Source organism: Canis aureus, chromosome 12, assembly GCF_053574225.1.
Source record: "Canis aureus isolate CA01 chromosome 12, VMU_Caureus_v.1.0, whole genome shotgun sequence".
NCBI classification, from domain to species: domain Eukaryota; kingdom Metazoa; phylum Chordata; class Mammalia; order Carnivora; family Canidae; genus Canis; species Canis aureus.
The window spans coordinates 27,457,979-27,477,948 of record NC_135622.1 but is presented as its reverse complement, the minus strand read 5'-3'; the positions used below and the strand labels follow the sequence as shown (position 1 = coordinate 27,477,948).

Here is a 19,970-nt window from a genome sequence, read left to right as displayed (position 1 = left end):
TTGAGCACTTGGTATGTAGAGAGTAAAACAGAGGTGAATTTGCACTTGATCTTAGCCAAAAGTCTGAGAAGTGATAAGAGGTGAATCAGAGTCAGGGAGCTTGAGGTGAACCAAGACCACTTTGGGTCCCAGGTACTTGTTATGGGTTCAGAGTTTCCAGTTCTGCTTTGTTCAAGTTCTTAGTACACCTTTCCACAAAGAAAGAGGGAAAGACAGTAAACAGTTCTCATCCTTTGCCATGTTACCTTTCAGGAAAGATACTGGTCTATAGGCTGGGGTCCAGGCACCTAAGATCTAAGATGCCCTTGCCCATAACCCTGGCTCTGCAGGCCCAGCGGGTGATTTTTGTGTTCCAAGTTTTATCTCTCCAGGATCATCCTCCAAGGTAACACCCCCCTTCCCTACCCTCACCCACTGACATATAAAGGAAGGTCTGGGGAAGGGAGGAGGAGCATTACAATTATTAGAGGTTAGTTATTGTTATTGTTGTTGTTGTTTTGGCATGTGTTTGTTCATTCTCCCACATCATTTGTTGAATAGACTCTTTTTCCTCCATTGAACTGCTATTGCACTTCTGTCAAAAATCCACTGGACATATTTGTATGACTCTATTTCTAATCTCCTAAGACCCATCAATCTATGTATCTCTCCATCTGCCAATACTATACTATCTTCATTGCTGTGGCTTTATAGTAATTCTTAAAATTTAGTAGTGTGAATCCTAAAACTTTTTTTACCCAGGATTATTTTGACTATTCAAGTTTTCTTTGCCTTCCCACATAAATTCTTTTAGTTTTACAATTCATTTAAAGCAAGTGGCAATCTTCAAACTGGCAATGGTTATTCTGAAGTTGTTACACTAGCTGTGTTGTCATTTCTCAGGGTTGATCAGATAACCTAGGGTCAGACATTCCCCACATAAGATGAATCATGAGTCAGGATGGACTTATCACCAGCATTAATAAAGCCAGAGTTAGAAACAGAACTAGGTCTGGGGACACATGCATGGTCTTAATATATAGTAAATGTTTAGCCTGGGAGGAGCATTACAATAACTGAGCATCTACTTTGTAAGCGCCAGCTACAGATGCTGTCCAAGGTCCTGACTGTATGCTATTTCTGCCGTACTAGGTGCTCTTATTCCTAAAGAAAAGGGCCCTGAGATCTTGAATCTTGGAGCTGGATTGTCTTGGTGGCTCTGCTTTACCACTTACTGGAGGGCCTTAACAAGTGGCTTAGCCTCTTGTGGCCTCAGCTGTCCCCCCTGTGAAACTGGGATGATAAGAACACCTACATTTTGAGAGTTGTTGTAGATTAAATGAGATAAGTCAAGCACGTGACACAGGGCTTGCTAAGTGCTTTGACGCTTGTAGGGGTGGTGATGATAATAAAATAGTGTGGGCTCTGAAAGGCATCCCCAGATGTTATCCTTGGCCTCAGTGCTACCTGGAATTTCCAGCTACTCAGCAGAGAGGTCCTGACGCTGGCAGTTCTGGGAGTCCAACTTGTGGGGCAATTTATTTCCTCCAGATAATTTCTATTCTGGAGTCTGAGAGTTGGGTCCCGCGGTGCTGCCCCAGCGGCACAATGTCAGAACTATTCCAAAGGACGGAAAGGCCCCTCTTCTCCTCCAAGTGTCCTCCTCTGCGGGGAGGAGGGGGGGGGCGGAGAAGCGGCCGCGAAGAGGGCGAGCCCTGCGTGGGCCGACACTCTTGCTCCCCGTGGCCGACTTGCTCTAGTTCCCTCCTCCCACCGGCTGGGTCTCCAGGTGCCTTCCTTTAATTAAAAGTCTTTAGCCTTCCGCGACACTGGCCCTCATTTGCATGGCATCCTTCCTTTTATGCAGCTTCGGTATCAGAGCGAGCCAGGAGGTTAACGGAGCGTCCTCGCACCGCGCCCCGGGACAGCCGGCTGAGCCGAGCGCCGGGTCCCCGCCGCGGCCCCCCGGGACTCCGCACGCCGCGGGGCGGGTCGCTGCCGGGTTTCCAGCCGCTCTGAGGCCCCGCCTGGCTCGCCGGGCTCAACGCGGGCGGTAGCAGAGGGGCCCCGGCTGCCCGGAGCCGGCGCGGGCGTGGCCCAGGCTCCCCGCCTCCGTGCGTTTACAGCGCGCGTCCCCTGCGGGCCTCGCAGCCTGGGCGGGGACCTCTGCGTGCCTGCAGCCGCGGGAGCTGGTCTCCGCGCACCGGGATCAAAGAGGAAGGCGGGTGTTCTCCAAACACCTGTGTTTGCCTGACACTGGATGGAGCTCCTGGGGCTATTGCTGGGCAAGTCACCACTCCCGCCCCAGGACCCAAGAGCTGATCAGAAGAAAACTGTGTTGGAGATTAGGCAAAGAACTGTGATATTAAGGTAGAAGGTGGCTAAACACTGCTGGAAGGCTTCACCTCAAGGGGCACTGGAGTTCAGAGGAAAGCAGAAAGTGAACTGCCAGTTAATGCCAGGACCTTACCTATTGGGAGGAGGGGGAGGAGAATGAGGAGCAGGAGGAGAAGTAGGAGGAAAAGGAGGGGAAAGAGGAGAAGGAGGAATGGGGGAGAGGAGGAGATTCTGATGCTTAGAAAAATCGGGCAAATTCACCAAGGGCATATAGATGATTTAAGCCTAGTCCAGCCCACCTCCTAGGCCCATCTTATTCCGCTCAGAAGGCAAGGAAGCATCCACCTTGGAGTGACCAGACTCCTTCGCTTCCAGGTGCTCATGCTGGAGTGGGGAAGATAGACTCAGACCTGGGAGGCTCTAGGTCAGGGATTTACTTCTGAGCCCACAGTGGGCTCCACTTTATGGTTCTGGTTTCCTCGGCAGACATAGAATTTTCTGTATAGCCTCCCCTAGTCTGTTCAGTGCCCCACCCACTGGAGTCCCTCCATCACCAGCAGCCCCAATGTCTCAAGGCTCAGGAAGCAAGAGCAGTCGACCCTTTTTACGTGACAGGCACAATTTTTACAGATAAGGAAGAGGAGGGGCAGTGAGGGCTGCTCTGTCTTTTTATTTTATTTTATTTTATTTTATTTTATTTTATTTTATTTTTATTTATGTATTCATGAGAGACACAGAATGAGAGAGGCAGAGACATAGACAGAGGGAGAAGCAGGCTCCCCAAAGGGAGCCGGATATGGGACTTGATCCCTGGACTCCAGATCATGCCCAAAGCCTAAGGCAGATGCCCAACCACGGAGCCACCCAGGCATCCCCACTCTTGTCTTTGCCTACTTTTTTACTCCTTTTGTCGGATTGATTCCGAAGACCTCCCTTCCCCCAAATTCTGTGAACTCATTTAACTCTTCCTTTCCACAAATCACTTTTCCCCTTTTCATTTCCTTGGACTAGGTGACAGATACCATGGGGTCCTGGAGTTATTGTGACTTTCTCCATGCAGAGTGTCTGATACCAACTAGGCAACGAATAATGGATGAATGAATGAATGGGCTCAGAATCTGATTCAGCAACGAATAATGGATGAATGAATGAATGGGCTCAGAATCTGATTCATTTTAACTGATTCACAAGTTAAAGACCGAGGAGGAAAGGGGCATGGACCAACATGGGGAAGGGTTAGAGCCCCTCATTCACTGGCTTGTTTCCCCACCATCCCAAAGTCATCCTGAATGTAGACACCAGGCTGTTGTGCCATAAGACCCTCCAACAATACTCCAGAAGAAGGCAGGCAGCCTTCCTGCTCACTTTATTACGTGAAGCCCCTGGAACTGGGAGTCTGAAGGCCTCCTTTGCCTCCTGGAGCAGCCCAGACCAGCAGACAGTCCGCTGACATTACTTCAGGCCTAGGACAGGGCAGAGTGAGCTCAGGACTTATTCTAGAGGTTTATTTTCAAGGCATTTTCAGGAGCACATTCCCCTTCCCTGCTAGCTGGTGGAGCATGTAGTATAGAAATCTTCCATTAGGATTTTCTTAGCCATGGACCCCACAGATGGGTGAGCTCTCCCTTCTCCCTTGCCATGGGTGCTTGGGCAAGTTGAGGGAGGTGGGAAGACTGCTGTCAGTGATGGCATCAGCAAACAGCTCCAGAACATGTTTCGAAAGCATTACCTCCTATCATCCTCACCAGCAACTGCTGATGTTTGTGTTGATCTGCTTCATGGATGAGCAAAGGGAGGCTCTGATGGGTTCAATCACATATCTGGGGTTACCTAACTCCTGAGTGTTGAGGCCAGAATGTGCGCCCAGACCCTCTCATTCCAGAGACTTCTAAGAGCAGTTAGGAAAGGCCATCTAGAAGGCAAATGGGGCCTGGAAAGGACCCTTGACTCTCCAGGCTTGCCCAGGAAAGTGGAATCTTTTTGAATAGGGCACTTGAAAGAACATCTTTCTTGAAATGGCCTCCAGTAGTCTCTCCTCTGATTCAGACACTGTGACTATAAAGATGTATTAAAAAAACACAGACATTTTTGTTGAGAACAGTGTGACAATATGACTTCTAGAGCCCAACAGACAGTAGCAAGCACGGGGCCATTCGATTAGCTTGCTGTCACCCAGAAAGCAGAGAGCATGACCCTCAGGGGGTGGATCAGGCACAAAGTGAAGGAGCTGTGGGAGGATTGGAGATGAGGAGGGGAGGAAGACAACGGTCTGAGCAGTGAGGCCCTTGAGTGGAAGTGTTAAAAGAGGCGGGGCTGAGGGCTGGAAAAAAAGACCTTCATGAGGCAAGATCCTAAGATTTCTTGTTCCCTCCGTGTCCTCACTGCCTTGTACAACTCTTGATACATGTAGGTTCTCAATAAATACTGAACGTAGTAACTATTAAATGACTGTGCCAGGAAGAAATCCTTGAGGGAGAACATCTGGGAGCAGGAGAGGAGCCCAGCAGGCAGATCTTGTGCAGGTGAATTCTATTTTCAGACTGGCTCTTTGTGAGAGAGGGAGTGTGTGTGTGAGGGGGGTGCATGCAAGTCACCATGCTTGAAACCCTCGTTTTCTCATAGTGCCTTCTTGGTCGCAGAAAAAGAGAGGCATTTCCTAAAAGGTTTAAAAAAGTTTAGTTGATTTTAATGTTGAATATGCAGTTAGGCTTGGCCTGGGAGTGGGCCAATTCTGTGGGATTAGGTGAGGGTGCTGGCTTGGTAGAATGTAGACAGTTCTTCACTGATGAGGTGAAAGGAAAGGTCTGGGTAGGTCAAGAGGCACAAGGAATGTTCATCCCGCAGGAGGGAGGCTTGTCTCCACCTAGTGCAGACATAACAGCAGCATCAGCAGTGCCAGCGGTCTTCCTGGATGACATATTCATTGAAACTCTTTAGTTGCAAGTAAAAGCAACCAATTTGGATCAATTAGAATATTTTCACTGCTAAAGCAAAAAGTAGAATTTCTTCTCCTTCCCCCTCTTCCCCCGTTTCCTCTCTCCCTTCTTCCTCCTCTCCCTTCCTCCTCCTCTCCCTCCCTCCTCCTCTCCCTCCTCCCCCTTATTTCCTCCCTCCCTCCTCCTCTCCCCTCCCCACTTCTTCTTCCTTCTAAATTGAGTTCTTTGGGCTTTAAACCTGCCTCTAGCCCTAACGTGGGGATTTGGTGAATTAACACATGAATTCATCCTTGGCATTTTAGATGCAACTGTGTTCAGATCTCTAGAGGGCATTCTACCAGCCACTGGTATGGAAATAACTGGGATGCTCTTCTGAGTCTAGTAGATGCTTTTTTCTGTTTTGGCTAGACATTCCAGCTGAGACAGGGGTATTCCTGGGGAAGAGGTCACGTGGCCTTTCCTAGAGACAAGTCAGGAAACATGGTGGAGGCAGTGGGCAGCCCTTGAGGTTGGTGAGACTCACTTTTCAAAGAGAAAGAGAGAGAAGGCTCTTCAGTCTTGGTCCCTGCATTTCATATCTGTGAGTGCATGTACAGGAGTGTTCTTTCCATTCCCTATCTTAGAAGTCTTCAAAGAACTAGAGGTCAGGACTAGCACTGATGAAAGTTCACAAGTTTTTTGTTTGTTTGTTTCATTCCTAGCTCCTATTTCTTTTGGGGGAGTGGGATGGGGATGCTGAGCAGGCTGGGGAAAGGAGAGAGGCAGCAAACATGATGAGTTCCTGAGGACTAAGGCAAAGGAAAAAACAAATCCACTAGAAGCTGGTCTGGGTCTGTAAAGGTCTGAGCACTTAAAATGTCCTGGGATTCTCAGCCAATGTCCTTGGTGGTTTCTTTCTATTGGCTAAACTCTGCCTGTAAATCAGGCAGGTGCCACCAGGTGGAGAAGTGTCTAGATTACAACCTTATGACTCTTCCCGTGAGTGTGGGTAACTGAGAAGATACAGGGTTTAACCATCATGCTTAAAGATGTTGCTAAACACACACACACACACACACACACACACACACACACACATATCCAAGATACTAATTATTGAGAAAGGACTCCTTTATTAGCAAGTATAGAGATTTATGAAAGTTACTTATCACTAATCCTCTCCAGGACTCTGTTGTTTTTTCTTGCAAAGTGATTTCTAAGTTCCCTCTAAAGTTCTAGAAGTCCATAATATAACATTTTAACAAATATTTACAAAAAAGGTTTATTCTACTTTGATTTTTCCTGGCTCCTTAGGGCTGTGGGGTCTCAGCCCCATTTCCCATCTCTTTCCTTCTTTCTTTTAAAGATTTATTTATTTATTTGAGAGAGAGAGCAGAGGGAGGGGCAGAGGGAGAGGAAGAAAATCCTCAAGCCGACTTCATGCTGAGCACAGAGCCTGACATGGGGCTCAAACCCTGAGATCACAAACCTGAGCTGAAACCAAGTCGTATACTAAACCAACTGAACCACCCAGGCACCCCTTCATCTCTTCCTTTCTTATGGATTGGTTGAGCTCTGTTTCTTTTAACATCAACAACCATTTAACATCAATTTTCTCAACTTCTTTCCTCTCTATTTAAGATGTCTCTATCTCTCCACTCATCCATTCTCCCCTTTTCTCTGGTGTATTAGACACAAACTTTGTGTACTTTCTTAGATTCTTTCAACTGTCTCTTTTCTCTTTCTTGTTTGGAACCATTCCATCCTTCTACTTCAAGTCTTGATCATGCTGTGAGATTTGACATGTTGGTGGACAAATATTGAAGAGCTATTACAGATATTTGGAGGCATTTGCTTGCTGTTGGGTAAGTCTTGATTGGTGGGAAATGAGACACTGGAGGAGGATGGTCACAGAAATTCCCTATCTCCTTTCAGTGGATACTTCACTGAAGGTATGATTTTCTTCTTGCATCTCTTGCAACCAGCATGCCAAGTGAACGTGTCTCATGAATGAGGTGCTGTGTGTTCCTGGATTGTTATAAATTTTCCACCAGCACAGTCCCATTTTAGCACAGTGCCTCACACCTTCTCCTGCCTTGCTTCTATCTTTCCTTAATCCTCACTGTCCTGGGGGCTTGCACCTCTCTGCCAGGTAAAGTGTCAACACTTCAATCCTTCCCATAAGCTCTGCTTTCTATAGGATCGAGGCTGAGATAATTGACCTTAGAAGACAATGTCCCCTTCCTTTTAAGGACAATTCTCTCACTTGGGTTTTCATTTCAGTCTCTTTCTGCCTCCTCTGTGCTTCATTAACCATTCTTCAATTACATTTTTGAGATATAATCAACGTAGAAATTTTTCCATTGTTTTGAGTTTTCCACTTCTTCCTCTTTGTGGATTCCTTTCTCGTAGTCTATGAACACACTCAAGTATTTTTATGAAAAATAAACATTTCCTTTACTAAAAGTGTTAAGTTGCATATCTTAATGAAAAGATTTCTTATGAAGTTATATGTAACTGCCTTTATTCCTTTTCTAGGGCTGCCATAACAATGTAGCACAAATTGGGTGGCTTAAGGCAATAGAAATGTACTTTCTAATGGTCCTGGAGGCCAAAAGTCTGAAATCAAAATGTTGGCAGGGCTATGCTTCCTCTGAAGCTTGGAGAGGAGGATCCTGCTTTGCCCCTTTTGCATTCTGGTTGCTCCAGGTGATTGCTGGCTTGTGGCAATGTCACTCCAATGTCTGCCTTTATCTGCATGGGGCTGGGGCCTTCTGTGCATCTATGTCTTCATAGGGCATTCTCCTTTGTCTTGTAAGGTCATCAATCATATTGGATTAAAGGCCCATCTTAATGACCTCAACCTAATTATATCTGCAAATATCCTATTTCCAAATAAGGGCACATTCATTGGTGCCAGGGATTAGGACTTCAATATCTCTTTTGGGGGGACACAATTGAACCCATAACACTTAGCCTAAAGGTTCTTACTGCCAATGCATTCCTTGGCTTCTTGTAATTAGGTTCTTTTCCATACCTTGCCATTTGTAAACATCACCAATGCCAAATTCAATGGCTTTTGTTTTTTCTTTTTTTAAGATTTTATTTACTTGAGAGAAAGAGAGAATGAGAGAGGGAGAGTGAGAGAGAGCATGAGCAGGGGGGAGGGGCAGAGGGAGAGGGAGAAGTAGGCTCCCCACACTGAGCAGGAAGCCCTACATGGGACTCAATCCCACTGTCCTAGGATCATGACCTGAGCTGAAGGCAGACGTTTTACTGACTGAGCCACCCAGGTACCCCATTCAATGGCTTTTCTCAGTCCTTATCCTTGTGACTGCCTTGCTGTATTTGTCATGGTTACCTTTTGCCTCCATCCTAAAGCCCCCTGCTAACTTGATTTCCAGGTTGTTGTGCACATCTGTGGCTCCTTCTGTCCTCCATATTGTGGAAATGCCTTCTTCTATGGCTTTTCCTTCTCGCCCCATCTCCAATTCAAGATGTATTTTAGTGTTGGGGCCTTGGTCATATTCTCATCTTTCAACACACTCTCTCCTCTGGCCTACTCCCAACCTTCACGCTTCAGTGCTCTCTTCGAAGTAGATAACAAATATATCTCTCTGGTCCAACTGTCTCCAGAGCTCAGGGCGAGTACTGCTGCTTGGAAATCACTGAAGGGCCGCAAAGATAATATATCCCAAGCACAACAGATTGCCTTTACACACACACACACACACACACACACACACACGCACACACACACACACACACACACCCTGATCAAAGAAACAACTTGTTTCTCTTCTTGGCTTTCCTATTGCTAGTAACACCCCACCCCCCTGCCCACTCTTTGTTTTTCAGGTATCTGTGTCAGTCTTTGTGAAATTGTTCTGAGACTTCCAGAAATACTGTGGCACTTTGAATGTGGACAGGCTCTCTCAAGAATGGGTGGAAACAGTTCAGTGAGATGTGCCTTATTGCCGTTATTGTGAACTCAGCTTTAGACACAAGCTGTTGAGACCTGGGGAACTCAGGCTTATACCTGATTCTGTGGGCTAAGATGCCCATGGCAATAAGAACAAAAGTATATGTAACAGCCAACTTGAGAATATAGATAACTCTGGGCCTGGTTTCAGACCCAATGAGGCCAGGGACACCCCCTCACTCATATGCTGTTGGATTTGGAACATATGACTTCCACATTAATTCTACATTTTTTTCAGAGTCTCTGGTGGAGAATCTCACACATAACTAGCTTCCCATAAATGTGGTTGAATGATGGAATTTGCTTGGGTGCTTATCTCAGCCGTAAGACCCAATAGACTTGCACTCATAGATCTGTAAATAAGCAGCTCATGCTGCTTCTCTGCAACTCAGCTCCCCATAACCTTCCTTCCCAGCATAGCGAGATAGCATAATAATGTCCATGTTTAAGATTCAGGGCTGGAGTGGACTGTAAAGATGTACCTGCTCCAATCCTTTGATTCTGTTTAGACACTGAGGGGCTTCCCCAGGGCCCCCTGTGCAGTCCCCTTACATGCTGTCTGCATTATTTTCTTTCTCCAGTTCATCTGCTTAAGTGTGTTGGGTGGGGGTGCAGTCCCATTGCACATTTTCATCCTGTGACATCCACCCATAGCACCTTGGAAATGCTGCCTAGCAGCATCTTGGTCTAATGTAGGGATATTGTCCTGAGGTGGATCACTGGGGCCTGGAGGGCTCAGCAGAGAGAGGAGAGAAAAGGAGTGTTCAGAGATTGTCGTATATCAGGGAACATCACCTCTTGTGTTCATATGTAGCTGAGTGCATGTTCTGTTCTCAATCTGTTGGGACCTTATAGCCTCTTTCAGTAAAGGAAGCCTTGGTGGTTAACCAAAGATGGGTAACAGTCACACATTTAACACCTCTTTATATAGGGGGCCTGTTACTATGCCTTGTCTTAATATAGTGGTTTATACACAGCAGGACAGAACAGGAATGCAGGGTTTATTTTATTTTACATTTAATTTAACTTATTCATAAGTGTGTGTTGGGGGCGTGAGGATGGCGTGGGTGCCCCACATGACCTGAGGTCCAGGCTTCACACAGGAAGCTGACAGCTGCAGAAGATGCCATAAGATCTGGGAAGACCTTTGGAACCTAGGGTCTGTGTTCACAGAACCCTTGAAAAGGTTCCAGGCTGCTGGTGGGTTCCAGGCAAGCGGGAGGAAGCCTGTAGGCCTTGCAGAGGCCTGGGGACCCCCATCTCCCCGACATTCAGGTCTCCCATGTTACATGACGTCTTCTCTGCCTCGGTGTCCTCTTCTCTGACCCTTGATACCACTGCATAGCAGTTGCACATTGGGCAACTGTCACATTGGCTCTGGGGTAGGGGGATTTCTAGCATAGAGCAGGAGGGAATGGAGGCTTAGTGAGGCGTCATCCACACAAAGTCCCAGTAGGATGGTGGTGGCAGCAGAGCCAGAATAAACACTAGGCTCCCCGAGTCCACGTCCTCCCTGTGGCTGCCTTGCCATTCCCCTTAGCCTGCTACCTGTCTCCCCATCTCAGAGAGCAGTGCCCAGTGGCTTCTTGGGCTTTCCATTTTCCTCTAGCTCTGTGCTGGAAATACAGTAAGCAATGAGTTTGCTCCATGCCAGGCACCTGCTGGGCTCCAACTCATTGATTCTCTCAATAGTCATATGAGGTAGGTACTGATTTCTTCATGATGCAATGAAGGAGCCTGAACTCAGCGAGATTGGAAGGTGTCCTCAAGTCACCCAGATACTTGCTGGCTGCTGGAGGAGCAGAGGAGGGCCTCCCCAAGCACTGTGCACCCTCCACCTGCCACCCTCCACAGAGCACCTCGGGCTGAGCTCTCCATGCCAGCCCTTGCACCCCAACTGGCTCACCTGGGCAGGCGAGTGGAGACTGCACGGCTGGCGAGTGATACATGGCAAGCGTCGCCTCTTGCCTGACAGGCAGAAGATAAACAGCTCCCCGTTAAATCTCACTTAATGCTGATATTTATAAATTTATTCAGCTTGTGTTTACTGAATCGAGAGAATGCCTAATAACATAACGTGCTTCATCTCACATGTTCCTACTAATGAGAATGCAAGTATTGCTTAATTTTTTTTTTAACATTTCATTTGCTTTCCACCCCCCCCTCCCCCGCCTCCTCTTGTTGTTGGTTCAGACTTTAAGTTGTTGCCAAACTCTGGAAAGTTCGGGCTTCTTAGATGTTAGTGAGGAGAAGGGCGATGTGGGCCTAGGTCTGTAGTTGGAGCTAGCCCCGTCTCCACATGCAGTTCACCCCCCATCGTCGGTGCCCACAGAGTCAGGGTGGCAAAAACAGGGAACCTGCTGAGGGAAAATCAGCCTGCTGTATTTCAGGGTGCTACATGCTCTGGGGCAGAGTTGGCAAGTGCTTTGAAGTTTCAGGGTAGGGAATTTAGGGCAGGGAGTGGGGGGATAGAGTCCTGGACTTGAGAGAGACCAGGAGGGTGGCCAGAATGACTGGAATGTAGACACTGTCTGTGGGGCTGTGGTGCAATTGTGTGTGAATGTGTGAGTGTGTGTAAGGATGTGTGTGAGTGTGTGGATCTGTATGTATCCATATGAGCTTGTGTAAGAGAGTGGGAGAGAGGGAGACTCCATTTTCCCTGTGGTTTGATCTATTCACTATGAATTTGTTAAGATGAAGGCCTTCCTCTGACTGTTTATGGAACTAAGGTGAGCTGTGAGGGCTGCTGTAGGCAGCTGTGGGGGTGCTGGGCTGGCAGGCTGCACCGGGCCAGGGAAGGTGCCAAGAGCAGGGCAGGGGAGGCGACAGATCAGCCAAGCTCAGGAGGGTGCTCTGAAATGCATTCTGGCAGAGGGCCGAGCAGGGAGAGCTGGGCTGGGCTGGGCTGGGCTGAGCTGCCTTGGGGAGGAGGGGGTGGGAGAGAGGAGTCGGGTGGCAAAGTGCCAGGCCTGGGTGGCCTGGTAGATGGGGAGTTGAAAGGGGGAGGACACCATGGAAAAGTCTGGAATCAGGGTTGGGTGTGCTGAGAGCTAGAGCTGGGGAGGAGGAAGGTGGAGACATGCTGCCCTGGGGGGACGGGGCGGGGCGGGGGTGGGGACAGGACTGGGATGAGTGATGGCAGGTGCACAGAGACAGGGAGAGGGAGATGAGTCTGCTTCAGGGGAACAGGAGCAAGATCTGGGATGAGGAAGTGTGGAAAGGAGATGGGTGCAGGCCTGCCTGGACCCCCTGCTCCCTGCCGTTCCTCCCAGGTGGCTGCTGTCTATTCTCTCCCAGCCCCGCGTGGAATCTTCACGCCGTCCACACATGCTACTTGCTCGTGTAGTTTTCCTTCTCTTTTGCTCTTCTAAGCAATCATCCCTACCATTTCTAGTTTGAAAAAATGTATAACCTTAAATATAAAAGTTGAGTGGAATATTTCATACGTTCCTGTCCAGACACCCTACACATCCAAGCTCCTACATAGCTGTAGATACTTCTCTTATGATTCAGCTAGTGCCATCCTCCCCCACCCTCCATCCCTGTGCATTGGCTGGAGGAGAGGCTGTAAAGAAGGGGACCTGGCGCTCTGGCCCTGACTCCGTGACCTTGGATGAGCTATGGGCCTCTTTGAGCCTCATGATTGGAAGCCCCGGGCCTTCTGGTCTTATTCTGGGTGGCAAATTCTGGTCTGGCCACCATCTTCTGCAGGTTAGCAGAGCAGGAGGTGGGCCTGGCACGGCCTGTGGCAGCTCCCGGAGAGTATTTTCGGCTTTTTTCTCACTTGAAAGGCAGGACAAGGCTGTCTTTTCTGAGGCCTGGCTTATTAGGGGGTCTCTTACCTTTGGGCATTACCCAGGAAGCTGGGACCACCATGGGAACCCATGGAACCTAGAGTGAGGATGAAAGCTCTAGCTAAGTGCCAAAAATCATTTCTCCGAGGGCAAGGGTAGATGAGGTGCCGAGTTCCAGTTCTGCCCATCCCCGGGGTCATGTCCTATACAGAATCCTCTCCCTGTCTGTGTGTCAGTTTCCCCATCCATTTAAAAGTAGGTTGTCATCAGATGAACAAGAAAACCTTTCCAGCTCTAGCTATGGCCTAATTCCACAGCCACCTGCCCCAGCAGCCCTAAACCACGGGGTCCTGGCCTCTACCTCCCAGACCTGTGGGCTTCCCTGAGCAGTGCTGGGGAGGGGCAGCTCTCCTTGCCAGGCCCACCACATCCTGGTCCATCTAGTGTGCTTCCCTGAGGGTTGGGGGACAGGCAGGTGGCATGGACGTCAGAGGCCTTGGGTAGCAGACATCTATGTTCGGAGTGAGTGGAGATGCCCCAGGCTCAGCCAGAACCACTTCCTTCTGCTTCCAGTCCCCCAGATTCGATCCTTTCCCCATGCAGCCTTTGTATGTCTACACTCATACCTCTCAGGCTCCTCTAAGGATGCTCAGCCATCCCATGCTCCTCTCTGCTCTGCAGCAACAGCAGGAACTTCCTCTTGAACCCCCACCCCCAATGCCTCCCTCTGGGCTCAGCTCTGTTTGGGGTTCCTTCAGGAGGATGGGGAGGGAGACAGGGGCTCATCCCTCTCTTTTGTGCTGCCTCTCCCTCCCACTTCCGCTCCCCTCGCTGCTCCGGGTGACCTTTCACCCCTCCCTTGGATGTCCCTCAAAGGCAGCTCCTGTGGTTAATAACTTCTGCTGGCAGCCCCACACAAAGCCAGGGCCGGAAACCATTGTCCCCGGGACAATGGCCGAGCAGCCCAATAATGAGGCGGCCACAGTGTTGTCTGACATCCTACGTTGCCCTGGCAAAGGAGGAGGGGCAGTGGGGTTCGCCATGCCCTCGCCTCCTGCAGTTGAATTATTTCCCCTCGCGCATGGTGGTTCCTCTTTCTGAGGAGACTCCAGGCACCTGTACCCTCCGATCCGCCGCGTTTTCCTAAGATTGCACGCTGGGTACATGTCACCCAGAGACACCCATCCCCACCAATACACACCACCCCTGCTCTGGCTCCTTTTTCCCCTCCCAAGTCCAGAGTCAGAGCACCACACAGTTTAGCACTTGATTGGTTCTGGCAAATGAATCAGAGAGGGAAGATCTTAGCCTGCTGCCTGATGGGGAGCATGTGGTACTCCGAAAACAGTGTGTGCTCTGGAGCCAGCAGGTGTGGGTTCAAAGTTTCCCTCCTCTCTTCCTAGCTGTGTGACCTTTGGGAAACTGTTTAACCTCTCTGAATCTCTGCTTATTCATTTGTAAAAGGAGGGGTGGGATGGGAGCCCAGAGGAGAGCCCTCCAAAGTCACCTGAGAGGTGAGAATCTGTGACCTCCAGCTGTTGCCACACCCTTGCTACTCTTGTGGGAGATTTGAACACCGCCCCCACCTCCCCTGCTGTGGGAGTAGCCCTGCCTCAGTTATAACTGGACTTCGTTTTATCCAGGCCCCTGTCTTGTGACCCAAACCAGAGCGTAAATTACTCAGGGACATAATGTGTCACGTGCTGTTCCTTTACCTCTCCCCCTCGGGCCTCTGCACAGTGCTGGGCACTCAGGGGAGGTCCCGGTGAAACCACAAGAGTTGATTGCTGATATCTGCAAAAGGCTCTCAAGTGACCGTCAGCTCTGCTGCCCACTAGAATTACCTGGATAGGAACGCCTGGGTGGCTCAGCGGTTTAACGCCTGCCTTCGGCCCAGGGTGTGATCCTGGAGTCCCGGGATCGAGTCGCGTGTTGGGCTCCCTGCCTGGTGCCTGCTTCTCCCTCTGCCTGTGTCTCTGCTTCTCCCTTTCTCTCTCTGTGTCTCTCGTGAATATGTAAATAAAATCTTAAAAAAAAAAGAATTAACTGGATAGTTTTACAAAATGTCCAGGAATTTTGATTTAATTAGGATGGTCTATGGCATTGTGTGTGTGCATTTGCGTGCACGACAGGTAGGAGGATTAATATACAGGTACAGAAACACTGATTTGTGTCCTCAGAGAACATGTCATCTCACATTTATGACAGCACAGTCCTTCTCTAGGGGGAGAAAAGGTCTATGTTGTAAGACATTCTGGGATGCAGTATTCTTTACTATGGCTTTACAGTAAGCAAAAATGGTTTAGAGCTAGGGATAGTTTTCTTTTTAAATCAACTTTATTGAGATGTAATTTGAATATACTAAAATGCACCCACTGGAAGGGTATACAGTCCACAAGTTTTGATAAACACGCACATCTATATTACCACTGCCCCCATCAAGATACAGAATAATCTATCATCCCAGAAAGGTTCATTGCAGATCTGAGATTTCGAAAGCTTCCCAGGTGATTTTGTGGCACCGCAGAGTCTGAGATGAGCGTCTGGTCTCCAAGGTTCTCAGACCGGCAAACCCTGGTTTTGAAGCTTCTGGCCTCATGAAAATCATACCCTCAGATTTTTTCTCTTTTTTAGCTCAGCCCAAACCCTGAATCCCAGGCAAGAGGCCCAAGTGTGATGACATCTCCCTTTCTTCTCCCTCTGGGTATTGTCTGTCTCTTCCTGCCCACTCCCACCTGCCCTGTACCCACCTGTGTCACTCTCCTGGGATAGACCTCCTTTTCTGCCTGCTTCTGAATGATTTGCCCATTCTCAGCAACACCTACCTTTCCCGGTCCACTCTCTTCCTTAACTTACTGAGCAAGTATTTATGAAGTAATAGCACTGGGCCAGGCCTGATCATGCCCTTGAGGAGGAAGATAAACCAGAAGCTATGATTAGGTTAGGGAAGAAGGCAATTGAATAACAGAATTATTCAACTCAGCTGGGAGAGACCTTAGTGATCCCCCCCGTATTTCATGGATAATGTTTGGGGAAGCCGGCACAGGAATTCCAGTAAGGGAGGGATAAGTAGAGTAGACTTGGCGGGAGAGGAGGGATTTGAGAAGGACTCTGGAGTTGGTGATGCAGGGGATGTGAGAAGTCAAAGCAGGGCACCCGGACTGAGAGGGGAAGGAGACACTGATGGAAACTGGGCCCCGATTCTCAAAGGATGGGGAGGAGATCCTGTGGAGTCAGCTGCCCAGACAGCCGGCATAACCTCAAGCTGCCAGGATAGTCATCACTGCTGGGACTTGGGAGGTGACAGTTCGGTTTCCCTCTATCCAGGTCCCTTCTGAGCACTGGGTATGTGTTTTCACTTCCCCCAGCACACACGAGGTGTGTGCCTGGGGTGGCCTGAGGATTAGGTCCTATAAACCCTGGGATCTGGAGATGTTTGGTCTGGCGGCGGGGAAGAGGGGCACATTTTAAACATTAGCAAGACTATAAACACCAATGTCAATAGTAATGTGGAATTTAGAGAGAGGTAGGATTCAGTTCATCCTTTGGGTGAGCTAGGTTCTAACACTCATCCCCCAAGATAGACTGTGCCACCTAAAGAGGAAGGGATTTTCAGCTCCTGAACATGGACAGCTGAGAATGGACTGGAACGAAGATGTCAGACTTCTAAGCTTCCCTGTCCCCTCCCTGAGAGCCCACCAGGGGAAGCCAATCATCCTGGTGGCCTGGAGTCCCTCTTTGTGTCCAAGATACAGCGCCCCCCCCCCGCCCCCCCGGGATTCCCCCATAGTTACTGGCTGAAACATGTTTCTTTCTTTCCAGGGTAGGAGGAGCCATTTACCTCCCGGTATATAGCCACTCTAGAATTTAATATTTACAGGCAAGAATGCAGATGGCAGCATAGGTTTAAGAAAGAGGAGGGCAGCGGGGTTCCACCAGGCTGCATCTGAGGGAACTTTAGGTATCTGAAAAAAAATAGACCTGGAATTTAAATAAAAGGTCAGGGCTGCACGTGTAGAAATGAGGGTTAAAATAATGGAGCAAGGCTTGTCTAGGAATATCATGAGGCTCCAGGTTGCTATGGATTGGATGTCTTGTAGGGTTCAGGGGAGGATAAAATGTGAGTGGAATTTGGCCGTGACCAGCCCTGGGAGTGGGTTCAACCGGGCCCCAGCAGCTGTGTGTCCTTGGGCATACTGTTGATTGTTTCCCCTTCTGCATGAAGGTGAGGTTGTCATCCAAATATTTAAGCTTCTTCCAGCTTAGATGCACTAGAATTCAGTAGTTTCAGGATTTAAGTCAACTTCCCGTTCAGCAGTGGAAATCAGAGCCCAGCTTCAAGTGTATGGTGGAGCCAGTGTCCAGTAGAGCCAGCCATGGTTACATTGGGACAGTCTAGAGGGAGAGGGGCAGAGGTGGATGATAAAGATGATTTGAAGTGGGAAAGAAAAAAATGGATGTCCTCAGTTCCTTCAGTCAAGCATTGCAGAAGCTTGCTTGTCAGCCAACTGTCTGCCAAGCAGACTTGGAACGTCCCCGCAGGACCTCACAGGGGTTGCCTGGTCCATGTTCCACAAAGCAGGAACAACTGCTGGTTAATTATGCAGATGGGAGGTGAGGAGCGCAGCTGTCTTGGGAGAGAACTCATCAGAAGCTGTAACTTCTGCAGTCAGCTCCTGGCCAGATGTAGGGGACAGGCCAGAGGTCCCTATGGAATGGCTCTACAGGGTCTGTCCTGCCTGACCCTTGCTCTCTGCTGGGAGGGAAGTGCTCACTCCCTTGGCTGGCTCCATTGAACCGGGAAGGAAGTGGCAGACAGTGTGGGCTCCAGAGCTTCAGTACTCTGCTCACACTGTATGGCTCATCTCTCCAGCTGAGATCTGCACTCTGGGGTAAAGATCCCAGACCTCAGAAGGAATGCAGTCTTAGGAGACCATGAACAGCAGGAGAGCCCTTCTGATCACTAGACCTGAAGGATGCAGGGATGCAGCCATCAAGATGGAAAAGCCAGGATGCCAAATACCCCTCTCTCTCCTGGATCCCAAGGCAATCTTTCCCACTGATCCACACTGGCCTCAGAATATGTCTTAACACAGCACTCTCATCAACGGAGTGGCCACATTTGATGAACCCTTGACCTTCTCTAGACTAAGCTTAATTCCAACCCTAGAAAATGCCTTTGGTTGACTTATAGGACATCCTTCCTGTGGCAACTGCACAGAATACTCTGCTGGTGGACAGGAGCAGGGTGGCCAATACAAAAAAACCTGATGGCCCCACTGTTAACAATACCCACAACAAAGTAAAGCCACAAATCGCTCCTTAGCAATTGATTGCAAAAAGTTACTCATTATCACTTTTCTATTTGATTTCCTAAAAGAGCAATTCAAAATCACATAGGCATTCACACAATTTTGGTTGACACTCAAGTAAATTGCATGTAGCAGGTACTTATCAAGCACTTTTGAGGGAGCGGATGCATGAATGAATGACGAATGAAATGAAAGTTTTAGTTTTTGTTCACATCATCAATATTCTGTATTGTTTCCTGAAAAGTTTAGCTTCCCTTTGTAAATCTTTGTCAAGGGGAAGCCATCTCTCCATAGGCTGCAATATGCTGGTGCTGAGCTTTTGCCAGGGAAACATTTCCCAGCTCTGCAAGTCACTCACCCTCTTTTTCTGGGAAACACATGGGCCTCAGAGAGGGGTTTTGCAAGAAGGGTGCGCCATCCTCCCCCCCCCCACCCCACCCCTTGAAATAAGAGTACAGCTGCTCCACCTTCCTGTTGTCCCACATACTCTGGGCAAAATGTGTTGGTCATTAACTTTGTAAACTGACTTTCTGAACAACTGTGGGTTATTTAGCTTTGGTGTCTATTCACACAACTCTTTCCTGGTACGTTTCCTTTCCTTTGTGTTTGCTTTGACTTATTGTAAGATCAGGGTGCAGCTCCTGAGATGTTCTGCAGGGCAAAACAATCGGGTGTGTTGTGAGGTGTGATGTAAATGAATCACCAGCTGGCACAAGGGAGCCACCTGCATTGGTGCACACTCCGATCGCCAGGTGAGGGTTTGGCATCCAGTAAGTAGCATTCATACATCTACCCAGACAGCCACTAGCATCGGCTCATTGTTGCTTCCAGGGACTCTGGATGACCCTGGGTTTGCTGGCAGTCTTCTCCCTTACTTTCCTGCCATTCCTGGCTCCTGACTTGGACAGTGAGGACATCATCCCCCCAGGATGGAAGGGTAGGGGAGATAGGCTGGTGGTCATGACAGTGGGTGGAGCAGAAAGGACACTTTCTCTAGAAAGCACTAGATATCATAGAATCTACATGCTTGAGATGGAAGTGGTGCTATGGAGCACCTAGTCCAACATCCTCACTTCAAAAAAGAGAAAGCTAAGCCCAGAGAGGGAAGGGGCATGTGACATTAATAGAGCTCAATTTTGGGACACCTGGGTGGCTCAGTGGTTGAGCATCTGCCTTCGGCTCAGGGTGTGATCCCAGAGTTCCAGGATTGAGTCCCTCATCAGGCTCCTCTCAGGGAGCCTGCTTCTCCCTCTGCCTGTGTCTCTGCCTCTCTCTGTGTCTCTCGTGAATAAATAAATAAAATCTTCTTTAAAAAATAGAGGTCGTTTTTGAGAAAACCAGGACTGCAATCCAGATCTCCTGACATCCAGTCTCCTGTGTGTCCCCATGTCCCATGTTGCCCTAGGAAAGCCAGTGAAGGCCAGCTGGAGGTCTCCTGAGAGCATCACAGACTTTTCTGAACCCTTGAAGTCTCAAGGTAGGTTGGACAAACTGTGAAGAGGACGAATTGGCCTTGGGTTTCTGGGCAAATGCCTTTTTATCATCCTGTTTTTAAGGCTCTGTGTTCTGATTGAACTGGAAAATTTTGTGTACTCAAAATAGTTTAAATGTATTTATCAAGCTATTTAATTCTCAAAACAATATTTGTGGG

The 19,970-nt window shown here is 48.7% G+C and overlaps 1 pseudogene; it reads right to left on the bottom strand.

Annotated features, from left to right (window-relative positions):
* Positions 1-944: 944 nt before the first annotated feature.
* LOC144281425 (small nucleolar RNA SNORA72) lies at positions 945-1,052 on the bottom strand (annotated as a pseudogene).
* Positions 1,053-19,970: the final 18,918 nt, after the last annotated feature.